Genomic DNA, 16,228 nt, shown 5'->3' on the forward strand with positions numbered 1-16,228 from the left:
ATACCGGGTCCATGGTTCTGGCCATATACTTGGGGGGGGGGAACGACTCCCATTAACCCCTGACTATACCGGGGATACGCTTATCACAATGCCTTTCTGGTCTGTGCTGAAGCAGGGCATTCTGGCAGCCAATTGGCTTGACTTTTATTAGTGAGCCTGGTTACCCCCTCTCGGAACCACAGACTTAGAAATCGCCAGCTCATATACAGTGCATAAAATATATTTATATATATACCCTTATACACCATTTTAATAAAAAATATCACAAAATTCTTCTAAGTCCCTCGGGAAGAGTGAAAGACGCGCACGTTCATTTTCAGAGCTCCTAGACCTTCCTATAAGAAGTTAGCCAAAAAGTAGCTTCGAAAAAAGCTTAGGTTAAGTTTCAGATTTGCATCTAATGTACCGAAGCTGGACTTACTGTAGACATAATTTCAATCTCACAACATTATGGCTGGTTGGAGACAGTCCGAACCACAAATACCGGGTCCATGGTTCTGGCCATATACTGGGGGGACGGGGACGACTCCCTTTAATCCCTGACTATACCGGGGATACGCTTATCACAATGCCTTACTGGTCTGTGCTGAAGCAGGGCATTATGGCAGCCAAGTGGCTTGACCTTTATTAGTGAGCCTGGTTACCCCCTCTCGGAACCACAGACTTAGAAATCGCCAGCTCATATACTGTACAGTGCATAAAATAAATTTATATATATATACCCTTATACTGTACACCATTTTAATAAAAAATATCACAAAATTCTTCTAAGTCCCTCGGGAAGAGTGAAAGACGCGCACGTTCATTTTCAGAGCTCTTAGACCTTCCTATAAGAAGTTAGCCAAAAAGTAGCTTCGAAAAACGCTTAGGTTAAGTTTCAGAGTTGCTTCTAATGTACCAAAGCTGGACTTAGACATAATTTCACTCTCACAACATTATGGCTGGTTGGAGACAGTCCGAACCACAAGTACCGGGTCCATGGTTCTGGCCATATACTGGGGGGACGGGGACGACTCCCATTAATCCCTGACTATACCGGAGATACGCTTATCACAATGCCTTACTGGTCTGTGCTGAAGCAGGGCATTCTGGCAGCCAAGTGGCTTGACCTTTATTAGTGAGCCTGGTTACCCCCTCTCGGAACCACAGACTTAGAAATCGCCAGCTCATATACAGTGCATAAAATATATTTATATATATACCCTTATACACCATTTTAATAAAAAATATCAGAAAATTCTTCTAAGTCCCTCGGGAAGAGTGAAAGACGCGCACGTTCATTTTCAGAGCTCCTAGACCTTCCTATAAGAAGTTAGCCAAAAAGTAGCTTCGAAAAAAGCTTAGGTTAAGTTTCAGATTTGCATCTAATGTACCGAAGCTGGACTTAGACATAATTTCACTCTCACAACATTATGGCTGGTTGGAGACAGTCCGAACCACAAATACCGGGTCCATGGTTCTGGCCATATACTGGGGGGACGGGGACGACTCCCATTAACCCCTGACTATACCGGGGATACGCTTATCACAATGCCTTACTGGTCTGTGCTGAAGCAGGGCATTCTGGCAGCCAAGTGGCTTGACCTTTATTAGTGAGCCTGGTTACCCCCTCTCGGAACCACAGACTTAGAAATCGCCAGCTCATATACAGTGCATAAAATAAATTTATATATATATACCCTTATACTGTACATCATTTTAATAAAAAATATCACAAAATTCTTCTAAGTCCCTCGGGAAGAGTGAAAGACGCGCACGTTCATTTTCAGAGCTCCTAGACCTTCCTATAAGAAGTTAGCCAAAAAGTAGCTTCGAAAAAAGCTTAGGTTAAGTTTCAGATTTGCATCTAATGTACCGAAGCTGGACTTACTGTAGACATAATTTCACTCTCACAACATTATGGCTGGTTGTAGACAGTACGAACCACAAGTACCGGGTCCATGGTTCTGGCCATATACTGTGGGGACGGGGACGACTCCCATTAAGCCCTGACTATACCGGAGATACGCTTATCACAATGCCTTACTGGTCTGTGCTGAAGCAGGGCATTCTGGCAGCCAAGTGGCTTGACCTTTATTAGTGAGCCTGGTTACCCCCTCTCGGAACCACAGACTTAGAAATTGCCAGCTCATATACAGTGCATAAAATATTTTTATATATATACCATTATACATCATTTTAATAAAAAATATCACAAAATTCTTCTAAGTCCCTCGGGAAGAGTGAAAGACGCGCACGTTCATTTTCAGAGCTCCTAGACCTTCCTATAAGAAGTTAGCCAAAAAGTAGCTTCGAAAAACGCTTAGGTTAAGTTTCAGAGTTGTTTCAAATGTACTGAAGCTGGACTTAGACATAATTTCACTCTCACAACATTATGGCTGGTTGGAGACAGTCCGAACCACAAATACCGGGTCCATGGTTCTGGCCATATACTTGGGGGGGGGGAACGACTCCCATTAACCCCTGACTATACCGGGGATACGCTTATCACAATGCCTTTCTGGTCTGTGCTGAAGCAGGGCATTCTGGCAGCCAATTGGCTTGACTTTTATTAGTGAGCCTGGTTACCCCCTCTCGGAACCACAGACTTAGAAATCGCCAGCTCATATACAGTGCATAAAATATATTTATATATATACCCTTATACACCATTTTAATAAAAAATATCACAAAATTCTTCTAAGTCCCTCGGGAAGAGTGAAAGACGCGCACGTTCATTTTCAGAGCTCCTAGACCTTCCTATAAGAAGTTAGCCAAAAAGTAGCTTCGAAAAAAGCTTAGGTTAAGTTTCAGATTTGCATCTAATGTACCGAAGCTGGACTTAGACATAATTTCACTCTCACAACATTATGGCTGGTTGGAGACAGTCCGAACCACAAATACCGGGTCCATGGTTCTGGCCATATACTGGGGGGACGGGGACGACTCCCATTAACCCCTGACTATACCGGGGATACGCTTATCACAATGCCTTACTGGTCTGTGCTGAAGCAGGGCATTCTGGCAGCCAAGTGGCTTGACCTTTATTAGTGAGCCTGGTTACCCCCTCTCGGAACCACAGACTTAGAAATCGCCAGCTCATATACAGTGCATAAAATAAATTTATATATATATACCCTTATACTGTACATCATTTTAATAAAAAATATCACAAAATTCTTCTAAGTCCCTCGGGAAGAGTGAAAGACGCGCACGTTCATTTTCAGAGCTCCTAGACCTTCCTATAAGAAGTTAGCCAAAAAGTAGCTTCGAAAAAAGCTTAGGTTAAGTTTCAGATTTGCATCTAATGTACCGAAGCTGGACTTACTGTAGACATAATTTCACTCTCACAACATTATGGCTGGTTGTAGACAGTACGAACCACAAGTACCGGGTCCATGGTTCTGGCCATATACTGTGGGGACGGGGACGACTCCCATTAAGCCCTGACTATACCGGAGATACGCTTATCACAATGCCTTACTGGTCTGTGCTGAAGCAGGGCATTCTGGCAGCCAAGTGGCTTGACCTTTATTAGTGAGCCTGGTTACCCCCTCTCGGAACCACAGACTTAGAAATTGCCAGCTCATATACAGTGCATAAAATATTTTTATATATATACCATTATACATCATTTTAATAAAAAATATCACAAAATTCTTCTAAGTCCCTCGGGAAGAGTGAAAGACGCGCACGTTCATTTTCAGAGCTCCTAGACCTTCCTATAAGAAGTTAGCCAAAAAGTAGCTTCGAAAAACGCTTAGGTTAAGTTTCAGAGTTGTTTCAAATGTACTGAAGCTGGACTTAGACATAATTTCACTCTCACAACATTATGGCTGGTTGGAGACAGTCCGAACCACAAATACCGGGTCCATGGTTCTGGCCATATACTTGGGGGGGGGGAACGACTCCCATTAACCCCTGACTATACCGGGGATACGCTTATCACAATGCCTTTCTGGTCTGTGCTGAAGCAGGGCATTCTGGCAGCCAATTGGCTTGACTTTTATTAGTGAGCCTGGTTACCCCCTCTCGGAACCACAGACTTAGAAATCGCCAGCTCATATACAGTGCATAAAATATATTTATATATATACCCTTATACACCATTTTAATAAAAAATATCACAAAATTCTTCTAAGTCCCTCGGGAAGAGTGAAAGACGCGCACGTTCATTTTCAGAGCTCCTAGACCTTCCTATAAGAAGTTAGCCAAAAAGTAGCTTCGAAAAAAGCTTAGGTTAAGTTTCAGATTTGCATCTAATGTACCGAAGCTGGACTTACTGTAGACATAATTTCAATCTCACAACATTATGGCTGGTTGGAGACAGTCCGAACCACAAATACCGGGTCCATGGTTCTGGCCATATACTGGGGGGACGGGGACGACTCCCTTTAATCCCTGACTATACCGGGGATACGCTTATCACAATGCCTTACTGGTCTGTGCTGAAGCAGGGCATTATGGCAGCCAAGTGGCTTGACCTTTATTAGTGAGCCTGGTTACCCCCTCTCGGAACCACAGACTTAGAAATCGCCAGCTCATATACTGTACAGTGCATAAAATAAATTTATATATATATACCCTTATACTGTACACCATTTTAATAAAAAATATCACAAAATTCTTCTAAGTCCCTCGGGAAGAGTGAAAGACGCGCACGTTCATTTTCAGAGCTCTTAGACCTTCCTATAAGAAGTTAGCCAAAAAGTAGCTTCGAAAAACGCTTAGGTTAAGTTTCAGAGTTGCTTCTAATGTACCAAAGCTGGACTTAGACATAATTTCACTCTCACAACATTATGGCTGGTTGGAGACAGTCCGAACCACAAGTACCGGGTCCATGGTTCTGGCCATATACTGGGGGGACGGGGACGACTCCCATTAATCCCTGACTATACCGGAGATACGCTTATCACAATGCCTTACTGGTCTGTGCTGAAGCAGGGCATTCTGGCAGCCAAGTGGCTTGACCTTTATTAGTGAGCCTGGTTACCCCCTCTCGGAACCACAGACTTAGAAATCGCCAGCTCATATACAGTGCATAAAATATATTTATATATATACCCTTATACACCATTTTAATAAAAAATATCAGAAAATTCTTCTAAGTCCCTCGGGAAGAGTGAAAGACGCGCACGTTCATTTTCAGAGCTCCTAGACCTTCCTATAAGAAGTTAGCCAAAAAGTAGCTTCGAAAAAAGCTTAGGTTAAGTTTCAGATTTGCATCTAATGTACCGAAGCTGGACTTAGACATAATTTCACTCTCACAACATTATGGCTGGTTGGAGACAGTCCGAACCACAAATACCGGGTCCATGGTTCTGGCCATATACTGGGGGGACGGGGACGACTCCCATTAACCCCTGACTATACCGGGGATACGCTTATCACAATGCCTTACTGGTCTGTGCTGAAGCAGGGCATTCTGGCAGCCAAGTGGCTTGACCTTTATTAGTGAGCCTGGTTACCCCCTCTCGGAACCACAGACTTAGAAATCGCCAGCTCATATACAGTGCATAAAATAAATTTATATATATATACCCTTATACTGTACATCATTTTAATAAAAAATATCACAAAATTCTTCTAAGTCCCTCGGGAAGAGTGAAAGACGCGCACGTTCATTTTCAGAGCTCCTAGACCTTCCTATAAGAAGTTAGCCAAAAAGTAGCTTCGAAAAAAGCTTAGGTTAAGTTTCAGATTTGCATCTAATGTACCGAAGCTGGACTTACTGTAGACATAATTTCACTCTCACAACATTATGGCTGGTTGTAGACAGTACGAACCACAAGTACCGGGTCCATGGTTCTGGCCATATACTGTGGGGACGGGGACGACTCCCATTAAGCCCTGACTATACCGGAGATACGCTTATCACAATGCCTTACTGGTCTGTGCTGAAGCAGGGCATTCTGGCAGCCAAGTGGCTTGACCTTTATTAGTGAGCCTGGTTACCCCCTCTCGGAACCACAGACTTAGAAATTGCCAGCTCATATACAGTGCATAAAATATTTTTATATATATACCATTATACATCATTTTAATAAAAAATATCACAAAATTCTTCTAAGTCCCTCGGGAAGAGTGAAAGACGCGCACGTTCATTTTCAGAGCTCCTAGACCTTCCTATAAGAAGTTAGCCAAAAAGTAGCTTCGAAAAACGCTTAGGTTAAGTTTCAGAGTTGTTTCAAATGTACTGAAGCTGGACTTAGACATAATTTCACTCTCACAACATTATGGCTGGTTGGAGACAGTCCGAACCACAAATACCGGGTCCATGGTTCTGGCCATATACTTGGGGGGGGGGAACGACTCCCATTAACCCCTGACTATACCGGGGATACGCTTATCACAATGCCTTTCTGGTCTGTGCTGAAGCAGGGCATTCTGGCAGCCAATTGGCTTGACTTTTATTAGTGAGCCTGGTTACCCCCTCTCGGAACCACAGACTTAGAAATCGCCAGCTCATATACAGTGCATAAAATATATTTATATATATACCCTTATACACCATTTTAATAAAAAATATCACAAAATTCTTCTAAGTCCCTCGGGAAGAGTGAAAGACGCGCACGTTCATTTTCAGAGCTCCTAGACCTTCCTATAAGAAGTTAGCCAAAAAGTAGCTTCGAAAAAAGCTTAGGTTAAGTTTCAGATTTGCATCTAATGTACCGAAGCTGGACTTACTGTAGACATAATTTCAATCTCACAACATTATGGCTGGTTGGAGACAGTCCGAACCACAAATACCGGGTCCATGGTTCTGGCCATATACTGGGGGGACGGGGACGACTCCCTTTAATCCCTGACTATACCGGGGATACGCTTATCACAATGCCTTACTGGTCTGTGCTGAAGCAGGGCATTCTGGCAGCCAAGTGGCTTGACCTTTATTAGTGAGCCTGGTTACCCCCTCTCGGAACCACAGACTTAGAAATCGCCAGCTCATATACTGTACAGTGCATAAAATAAATTTATATATATATACCCTTATACTGTACACCATTTTAATAAAAAATATCACAAAATTCTTCTAAGTCCCTCGGGAAGAGTGAAAGACGCGCACGTTCATTTTCAGAGCTCTTAGACCTTCCTATAAGAAGTTAGCCAAAAAGTAGCTTCGAAAAACGCTTAGGTTAAGTTTCAGAGTTGCTTCTAATGTACCAAAGCTGGACTTAGACATAATTTCACTCTCACAACATTATGGCTGGTTGGAGACAGTCCGAACCACAAGTACCGGGTCCATGGTTCTGGCCATATACTGGGGGGACGGGGACGACTCCCATTAATCCCTGACTATACCGGAGATACGCTTATCACAATGCCTTACTGGTCTGTGCTGAAGCAGGGCATTCTGGCAGCCAAGTGGCTTGACCTTTATTAGTGAGCCTGGTTACCCCCTCTCGGAACCACAGACTTAGAAATCGCCAGCTCATATACAGTGCATAAAATATATTTATATATATACCCTTATACACCATTTTAATAAAAAATATCAGAAAATTCTTCTAAGTCCCTCGGGAAGAGTGAAAGACGCGCACGTTCATTTTCAGAGCTCCTAGACCTTCCTATAAGAAGTTAGCCAAAAAGTAGCTTCGAAAAAAGCTTAGGTTAAGTTTCAGATTTGCATCTAATGTACCGAAGCTGGACTTAGACATAATTTCACTCTCACAACATTATGGCTGGTTGGAGACAGTCCGAACCACAAATACCGGGTCCATGGTTCTGGCCATATACTGGGGGGACGGGGACGACTCCCATTAACCCCTGACTATACCGGGGATACGCTTATCACAATGCCTTACTGGTCTGTGCTGAAGCAGGGCATTCTGGCAGCCAAGTGGCTTGACCTTTATTAGTGAGCCTGGTTACCCCCTCTCGGAACCACAGACTTAGAAATCGCCAGCTCATATACAGTGCATAAAATAAATTTATATATATATACCCTTATACTGTACACCATTTTAATAAAAAATATCACAAAATTCTTCTAAGTCCCTCGGGAAGAGTGAAAGACGCGCACGTTCATTTTCAGAGCTCTTAGACCTTCCTATAAGAAGTTAGCCAAAAAGTAGCTTCGAAAAACACTTAGGTTAAGTTTCAGAGTTGCTTCTATTGTACCAAAGCTGGACTTAGACATAATTTCACTCTCACAACATTATGGCTGGTTGGAGACAGTCCGAACCACAAGTACCGGGTCCATGGTTCTGGCCATATACTGGGGGGACGGGGACGACTCCCATTAAGCCCTGACTATACCGGAGATACGCTTATCACAATGCCTTACTGGTCTGTGCTGAAGCAGGGCATTCTGGCAGCCAAGTGGCTTGACCTTTATTAGTGAGCCTGGTTACCCCCTCTCGGAACCACAGACTTAGAAATTGCCAGCTCATATACAGTGCATAAAATATATTTATATATATACCCTTATAAACCATTTTAATAAAAAATATCACAAAATTCTTCTAAGTCCCTCGGGAAGAGTGAAAGACGCGCACGTACATTTTCAGAGCTCCTAGACCTTTCTATAAGAAGTTAGCCAAAAAGTATCTTCGAAAAACGCTTAGGTTAAGTTTCAGAGTTGCTTCTAATGTACCGAAGCTGGACTTACTGTAGACATAATTTCACTCTCACAACATTATGGCTGGTTGGAGACAGTCCGAACCACAAATACCGGGTCCATGGTTCTGGCCATATACTGGGGGGACGGGGACGACTCCCATTAACCCCTGACTATACCGGGGATACGCTTATCACAATGCCTTACTGGTCTGTGCTGAAGCAGGGCATTCTGGCAGCCAAGTGGCTTGACCTTTATTAGTGAGCCTGGTTACCCCCTCTCGGAACCACAGACTTAGAAATTGCCAGCTCATATACAGTGCATAAAATATTTTTATATATATACCATTATACATCATTTTAATAAAAAATATCACAAAATTCTTCTAAGTCCCTCGGGAAGAGTGAAAGACGCGCACGTTCATTTTCAGAGCTCCTAGACCTTCCTATAAGAAGTTAGCCAAAAAGAAGCTTCGAAAAACGCTTAGGTTAAGTTTCAGAGTTGTTTCAAATGTACTGAAGCTGGACTTAGACATAATTTCACTCTCACAACATTATGGCTGGTTGGAGACAGTCCGAACCACAAATACCGGGTCCATGGTTCTGGCCATATACTTGGGGGGGGGGAACGACTCCCATTAACCCCTGACTATACCGGGGATACGCTTATCACAATGCCTTTCTGGTCTGTGCTGAAGCAGGGCATTCTGGCAGCCAATTGGCTTGACTTTTATTAGTGAGCCTGGTTACCCCCTCTCGGAACCACAGACTTAGAAATCGCCAGCTCATATACAGTGCATAAAATATATTTATATATATACCCTTATACACCATTTTAATAAAAAATATCACAAAATTCTTCTAAGTCCCTCGGGAAGAGTGAAAGACGCGCACGTTCATTTTCAGAGCTCCTAGACCTTCCTATAAGAAGTTAGCCAAAAAGTAGCTTCGAAAAAAGCTTAGGTTAAGTTTCAGATTTGCATCTAATGTACCGAAGCTGGACTTACTGTAGACATAATTTCAATCTCACAACATTATGGCTGGTTGGAGACAGTCCGAACCACAAATACCGGGTCCATGGTTCTGGCCATATACTGGGGGGACGGGGACGACTCCCTTTAATCCCTGACTATACCGGGGATACGCTTATCACAATGCCTTACTGGTCTGTGCTGAAGCAGGGCATTCTGGCAGCCAAGTGGCTTGACCTTTATTAGTGAGCCTGGTTACCCCCTCTCGGAACCACAGACTTAGAAATCGCCAGCTCATATACTGTACAGTGCATAAAATAAATTTATATATATATACCCTTATACTGTACACCATTTTAATAAAAAATATCACAAAATTCTTCTAAGTCCCTCGGGAAGAGTGAAAGACGCGCACGTTCATTTTCAGAGCTCTTAGACCTTCCTATAAGAAGTTAGCCAAAAAGTAGCTTCGAAAAACGCTTAGGTTAAGTTTCAGAGTTGCTTCTAATGTACCAAAGCTGGACTTAGACATAATTTCACTCTCACAACATTATGGCTGGTTGGAGACAGTCCGAACCACAAGTACCGGGTCCATGGTTCTGGCCATATACTGGGGGGACGGGGACGACTCCCATTAATCCCTGACTATACCGGAGATACGCTTATCACAATGCCTTACTGGTCTGTGCTGAAGCAGGGCATTCTGGCAGCCAAGTGGCTTGACCTTTATTAGTGAGCCTGGTTACCCCCTCTCGGAACCACAGACTTAGAAATCGCCAGCTCATATACAGTGCATAAAATATATTTATATATATACCCTTATACACCATTTTAATAAAAAATATCAGAAAATTCTTCTAAGTCCCTCGGGAAGAGTGAAAGACGCGCACATTCATTTTCAGAGCTCCTAGACCTTCCTATAAGAAGTTAGCCAAAAAGTAGCTTCGAAAAAAGCTTAGGTTAAGTTTCAGATTTGCATCTAATGTACCGAAGCTGGACTTAGACATAATTTCACTCTCACAACATTATGGCTGGTTGGAGACAGTCCGAACCACAAATACCGGGTCCATGGTTCTGGCCATATACTGGGGGGACGGGGACGACTCCCATTAACCCCTGACTATACCGGGGATACGCTTATCACAATGCCTTACTGGTCTGTGCTGAAGCAGGGCATTCTGGCAGCCAAGTGGCTTGACCTTTATTAGTGAGCCTGGTTACCCCCTCTCGGAACCACAGACTTAGAAATCGCCAGCTCATATACAGTGCATAAAATAAATTTATATATATATACCCTTATACTGTACACCATTTTAATAAAAAATATCACAAAATTCTTCTAAGTCCCTCGGGAAGAGTGAAAGACGCGCACGTTCATTTTCAGAGCTCTTAGACCTTCCTATAAGAAGTTAGCCAAAAAGTAGCTTCGAAAAACGCTTAGGTTAAGTTTCAGAGTTGCTTCTAATGTACCAAAGCTGGACTTAGACATAATTTCACTCTCACAACATTATGGCTGGTTGGAGACAGTCCGAACCACAAGTACCGGGTCCATGGTTCTGGCCATATACTGGGGGGACGGGGACGACTCCCATTAATCCCTGACTATACCGGAGATACGCTTATCACAATGCCTTACTGGTCTGTGCTGAAGCAGGGCATTCTGGCAGCCAAGTGGCTTGACCTTTATTAGTGAGCCTGGTTACCCCCTCTCGGAACCACAGACTTAGAAATCGCCAGCTCATATACAGTGCATAAAATATATTTATATATATACCCTTATACACCATTTTAATAAAAAATATCAGAAAATTCTTCTAAGTCCCTCGGGAAGAGTGAAAGACGCGCACGTTCATTTTCAGAGCTCCTAGACCTTCCTATAAGAAGTTAGCCAAAAAGTAGCTTCGAAAAAAGCTTAGGTTAAGTTTCAGATTTGCATCTAATGTACCGAAGCTGGACTTAGACATAATTTCACTCTCACAACATTATGGCTGGTTGGAGACAGTCCGAACCACAAATACCGGGTCCATGGTTCTGGCCATATACTGGGGGGACGGGGACGACTCCCATTAACCCCTGACTATACCGGGGATACGCTTATCACAATGCCTTACTGGTCTGTGCTGAAGCAGGGCATTCTGGCAGCCAAGTGGCTTGACCTTTATTAGTGAGCCTGGTTACCCCCTCTCGGAACCACAGACTTAGAAATCGCCAGCTCATATACAGTGCATAAAATAAATTTATATATATATACCCTTATACTGTACACCATTTTAATAAAAAATATCACAAAATTCTTCTAAGTCCCTCGGGAAGAGTGAAAGACGCGCACGTTCATTTTCAGAGCTCTTAGACCTTCCTATAAGAAGTTAGCCAAAAAGTAGCTTCGAAAAACACTTAGGTTAAGTTTCAGAGTTGCTTCTATTGTACCAAAGCTGGACTTAGACATAATTTCACTCTCACAACATTATGGCTGGTTGGAGACAGTCCGAACCACAAGTACCGGGTCCATGGTTCTGGCCATATACTGGGGGGACGGGGACGACTCCCATTAAGCCCTGACTATACCGGAGATACGCTTATCACAATGCCTTACTGGTCTGTGCTGAAGCAGGGCATTCTGGCAGCCAAGTGGCTTGACCTTTATTAGTGAGCCTGGTTACCCCCTCTCGGAACCACAGACTTAGAAATTGCCAGCTCATATACAGTGCATAAAATATATTTATATATATACCCTTATACACCATTTTAATAAAAAATATCACAAAATTCTTCTAAGTCCCTCGGGAAGAGTGAAAGACGCGCACGTACATTTTCAGAGCTCCTAGACCTTTCTATAAGAAGTTAGCCAAAAAGTATCTTCGAAAAACGCTTAGGTTAAGTTTCAGAGTTGCTTCTAATGTACCGAAGCTGGACTTACTGTAGACATAATTTCACTCTCACAACATTATGGCTGGTTGGAGACAGTCCGAACCACAAATACCGGGTCCATGGTTCTGGCCATATACTGGGGGGACGGGGACGACTCCCATTAACCCCTGACTATACCGGGGATACGCTTATCACAATGCCTTACTGGTCTGTGCTGAAGCAGGGCATTCTGGCAGCCAAGTGGCTTGACCTTTATTAGTGAGCCTGGTTACCCCCTCTCGGAACCACAGACTTAGAAATTGCCAGCTCATATACAGTGCATAAAATATTTTTATATATATACCATTATACATCATTTTAATAAAAAATATCACAAAATTCTTCTAAGTCCCTCGGGAAGAGTGAAAGACGCGCACGTTCATTTTCAGAGCTCCTAGACCTTCCTATAAGAAGTTAGCCAAAAAGTAGCTTCGAAAAACGCTTAGGTTAAGTTTCAGAGTTGTTTCAAATGTACTGAAGCTGGACTTAGACATAATTTCACTCTCACAACATTATGGCTGGTTGGAGACAGTCCGAACCACAAATACCGGGTCCATGGTTCTGGCCATATACTTGGGGGGGGGGAACGACTCCCATTAACCCCTGACTATACCGGGGATACGCTTATCACAATGCCTTTCTGGTCTGTGCTGAAGCAGGGCATTCTGGCAGCCAATTGGCTTGACTTTTATTAGTGAGCCTGGTTACCCCCTCTCGGAACCACAGACTTAGAAATCGCCAGCTCATATACAGTGCATAAAATATATTTATATATATACCCTTATACACCATTTTAATAAAAAATATCACAAAATTCTTCTAAGTCCCTCGGGAAGAGTGAAAGACGCGCACGTTCATTTTCAGAGCTCCTAGACCTTCCTATAAGAAGTTAGCCAAAAAGTAGCTTCGAAAAAAGCTTAGGTTAAGTTTCAGATTTGCATCTAATGTACCGAAGCTGGACTTACTGTAGACATAATTTCAATCTCACAACATTATGGCTGGTTGGAGACAGTCCGAACCACAAATACCGGTTCCATGGTTCTGGCCATATACTGGGGGGACGGGGACGACTCCCTTTAATCCCTGACTATACCGGGGATACGCTTATCACAATGCCTTACTGGTCTGTGCTGAAGCAGGGCATTCTGGCAGCCAAGTGGCTTGACCTTTATTAGTGAGCCTGGTTACCCCCTCTCGGAACCACAGACTTAGAAATCGCCAGCTCATATACTGTACAGTGCATAAAATAAATTTATATATATATACCCTTATACTGTACACCATTTTAATAAAAAATATCACAAAATTCTTCTAAGTCCCTCGGGAAGAGTGAAAGACGCGCACGTTCATTTTCAGAGCTCTTAGACCTTCCTATAAGAAGTTAGCCAAAAAGTAGCTTCGAAAAACGCTTAGGTTAAGTTTCAGAGTTGCTTCTAATGTACCAAAGCTGGACTTAGACATAATTTCACTCTCACAACATTATGGCTGGTTGGAGACAGTCCGAACCACAAGTACCGGGTCCATGGTTCTGGCCATATACTGGGGGGACGGGGACGACTCCCATTAATCCCTGACTATACCGGAGATACGCTTATCACAATGCCTTACTGGTCTGTGCTGAAGCAGGGCATTCTGGCAGCCAAGTGGCTTGACCTTTATTAGTGAGCCTGGTTACCCCCTCTCGGAACCACAGACTTAGAAATCGCCAGCTCATATACAGTGCATAAAATATATTTATATATATACCCTTATACACCATTTTAATAAAAAATATCAGAAAATTCTTCTAAGTCCCTCGGGAAGAGTGAAAGACGCGCACGTTCATTTTCAGAGCTCCTAGACCTTCCTATAAGAAGTTAGCCAAAAAGTAGCTTCGAAAAAAGCTTAGGTTAAGTTTCAGATTTGCATCTAATGTACCGAAGCTGGACTTAGACATAATTTCACTCTCACAACATTATGGCTGGTTGGAGACAGTCCGAACCACAAATACCGGGTCCATGGTTCTGGCCATATACTGGGGGGACGGGGACGACTCCCATTAACCCCTGACTATACCGGGGATACGCTTATCACAATGCCTTACTGGTCTGTGCTGAAGCAGGGCATTCTGGCAGCCAAGTGGCTTGACCTTTATTAGTGAGCCTGGTTACCCCCTCTCGGAACCACAGACTTAGAAATCGCCAGCTCATATACAGTGCATAAAATAAATTTATATATATATACCCTTATACTGTACACCATTTTAATAAAAAATATCACAAAATTCTTCTAAGTCCCTCGGGAAGAGTGAAAGACGCGCACGTTCATTTTCAGAGCTCTTAGACCTTCCTATAAGAAGTTAGCCAAAAAGTAGCATCGAAAAACACTTAGGTTAAGTTTCAGAGTTGCTTCTATTGTACCAAAGCTGGACTTAGACATAATTTCACTCTCACAACATTATGGCTGGTTGGAGACAGTCCGAACCACAAGTACCGGGTCCATGGTTCTGGCCATATACTGGGGGGACGGGGACGACTCCCATTAAGCCCTGACTATACCGAAGATACGCTTATCACAATGCCTTACTGGTCTGTGCTGAAGCAGGGCATTCTGGCAGCCAAGTGGCTTGACCTTTATTAGTGAGCCTGGTTACCCCCTCTCGGAACCACAGACTTAGAAATTGCCAGCTCATATACAGTGCATAAAATATATTTATATATATACCCTTATACACCATTTTAATAAAAAATATCACAAAATTCTTCTAAGTCCCTCGGGAAGAGTGAAAGACGCGCACGTACATTTTCAGAGCTCCTAGACCTTTCTATAAGAAGTTAGCCAAAAAGTATCTTCGAAAAACGCTTAGGTTAAGTTTCAGAGTTGCTTCTAATGTACCGAAGCTGGACTTACTGTAGACATAATTTCACTCTCACAACATTATGGCTGGTTGGAGACAGTCCGAACCACAAATACCGGGTCCATGGTTCTGGCCATATACTGGGGGGACGGGGACGACTCCCATTAACCCCTGACTATACCGGGGATACGCTTATCACAATGCCTTACTGGTCTGTGCTGAAGCAGGGCATTCTGGCAGCCAAGTGGCTTGACCTTTATTAGTGAGCCTGGTTACCCCCTCTCGGAACCACAGACTTAGAAATCGCAAGCTCATATACAGTGCATAAAATAAATTTATATATATATACCCTTATACTGTACACCATTTTAATAAAAAATATCACAAAATTCCTCTAAGTCCCTCGGGAAGAGTGAAAGACGCGCACGTTCATTTTCTGAGCTCTTAGACCTTCCTATAAGAAGTTAGCCAAAAAGTAGCTTCGAAAAACGCTTAGGTTAAGTTTCAGAGTTGCTTCTAATGTACCAAAGCTGGACTTAGACATAATTTCACTCTCACAACATTATGGCTGGTTGGAGACAGTCCGAACCACAAGTACCGGGTCCATGGTTCTGGCCATATACTGGGGGGACGGGGGGGACTCCCATTAACCCCTGACTATACCGGAGATACGCTTATCACAATGCCTTACTGGTCTGTGCTGAAGCAGGGCATTCTGGCAGCCAAGTGGCTTGACCTTTATTAGTGAGCCTGGTTACCCCCTCTCGGAACCACAGACTTAGAAATCGCCAGCTCATATACAGTGCATAAAATAAATTTATATATATATACCCTTATACTGTACACCATTTTAATAAAAAATATCACAAAATTCTTCTAAGTCCCTCGGGAAGAGTGAAAGACGCGCACGTACATTTTCAGAGCTCTTAGACCTTCCTATAAGAAGTTAGCCAAAAAGTAGCTTCGAAAAACACTT

This window comes from Ascaphus truei, chromosome 2 (assembly GCF_040206685.1).
Source record: "Ascaphus truei isolate aAscTru1 chromosome 2, aAscTru1.hap1, whole genome shotgun sequence".
Lineage (NCBI taxonomy): Eukaryota > Metazoa > Chordata > Amphibia > Anura > Ascaphidae > Ascaphus > Ascaphus truei.